A 2,138-nucleotide genomic window follows, 5' to 3' on the forward strand; every position below is an offset into this window, starting at 1 on the left:
CGGGAGGATGCGCCGCGGGAGGGAGGAGCGGAGGCTCCTGCTCCCGGTTGAGTATGCAGCCCCCTGCTATGCCCACCCTATCACGTCCTCCGTGGCGGTGAGGTGGGAGGCGTGATTAACTCGGGGCACCTGTTTGCTGGGCGCCGAGCAAGGGTAGAAGGCGTGCCGGGCGACTTGGCCCCGCTGGGGCTTCGCACAGTCACCAATCCCTCCAAAGGCTGGAGCGCTTCGTCTTAGAAGTGTTAGGAGGTTGTTGATGCGGCACAGCCCTGAGTCACTTCACCAAAGCCTTAGAGAATCCCCCCCAGCTTCTAATTCTTTTTCATTTACTTCCCAATCTTCAACCCTGAATGACTGCAGTTCAATGTCACCGTTCTCACAAGATTCATGATCCCAGCTCATTTTAAGCACGGGAGGTGGTGCTCTTGCAGGTGTAATTCGAGTCTTAACTCTATTGCGCACAGACGAGAATTTTCATCCCAAATGAAGAGCAGTAGGGCCAGTCTTGCCCAACCCTTACATCCTCCACCACACAATCCATGGCCGCTGCCACCTGAATCTTAAACTGAGGCAGAGAAGTCACTTTCTCCCCACAAAGGGAAGCCTATCAAACTTCTCTATTTTGGTCACAGAATTTAGGCATGAAAAGCCAAGACCAGTAGGAGACAAGGCACTAGAACAGATGGACCTTCAGCTTCAGTACATCAATTCAAATCCTGCAAGACTTACAGAAACAGCTTGGGTTTTACTGCACTCCAAAAGGAGAAACAGAACATGGCATAGATGAGATACAAGGTTGTGAGCTGCAAGGAGCATCTTGCATCCATCATCACTTGCAGATAGCTAATGCATCCCTGGTTTTGTTTTCATGCAGAACATGTAATGCAGGGTCTTATTCTTGTCAGGTTTCTTTGTAAATAACATTTCTGTATTGTTTGGTAATCTTTCTTTTGCTTCATTCTACTAGTATTTTTAATCAACCAAGCATTAGGCAGCAGATTTTACTTCTTTGTGTAAGAATGTTCAGACTGGTAATACAAATCATTTTCTCATAATTCTGCCCTCAAGAAAACCTTAAAAAAACCCCAGAAATTAAATTACATAAGGTACCTCACCTCATTCATCCTGTGCAGCACATCTGTAGTTAGTAGTGCAACAGCTAGATGTGGAATTTCTATTTTCTTCCTATTTTGGGGAGAGGACAATAGGTACAGTTCCAGACAGTAAATAAAATCATATTCTTTGCACATGTTAACTGGTCCAATTTATGTATCTTAGTATGTAAACTGGCTCATTGAAAACCCTTGTCAGTCATTCTCTAGTACCCTGAGCAGTAAACTTAGACCCCAAATTAGAATTAAAGTGAATCTTGCACTCCTTATGTAAGTACTATCTTCCAGATTTAAAGAAGGCTTTTGTTTTTCCAGCATGCAAGTGACTATGAGTATGAAATGTTGCTTTTTATTATGCTGATATAAACGTAGATCTACTTATAGTATTTAATTATGTTAGGAGAAACAGATAATCCAGTATGATAAACAACCTTGTGCATTTATGGCTCTGTTTCTGAAAACTTTACAAAGACGAGCTCAGATATTTGCAACTCCTAGGTTTTGCAAGCATTCTTTTTTTTGCCTTGTGTTTATCAAAGGCAGGCATTATGTTCTGCTGTTAAACAAAGTAACAGCTTGTCCTTTAGCAAAATCATGCAGCTAGAAATAGAGAGATAAAAACAAGAGGGGTAAAAGCAAGAGGGATCAGTTGCCACAGCAGAAGTAAAGCTTAAAATTTCAGCTGTAGTATTCAAACTAGGCAGCTGTTAAATTCTAAATCATTGGATAAGAGGCACAGTAAGAAAACACAGGGTACAAATGTTGACACAAGAAATTCTTCATTCTGAAAATGAATGGGACTTAGGTGGAAACCAGAATTAAATATGGTAGAGAGTGGGCATTGTATCTCCAAGGCAATTGCTATTTAAACCACATTGTCTACAACAGCTGGCTGGGGCTTTTTTTAGGTTGTCTCTTCGGTACTATTAGTATCACAGTAAGTTCTCCCCTGAAGCCTTTTCTGTCTGAAGAAAGGATGGTAGCAAACAGATTGCCCACTGATCACATTTAAAACAAATCTTTATT

This window comes from Geospiza fortis, unplaced genomic scaffold (genome assembly GCF_000277835.1).
Source record: "Geospiza fortis unplaced genomic scaffold, GeoFor_1.0 scaffold11, whole genome shotgun sequence".
In the NCBI taxonomy this organism is placed as follows: domain Eukaryota; kingdom Metazoa; phylum Chordata; class Aves; order Passeriformes; family Thraupidae; genus Geospiza; species Geospiza fortis.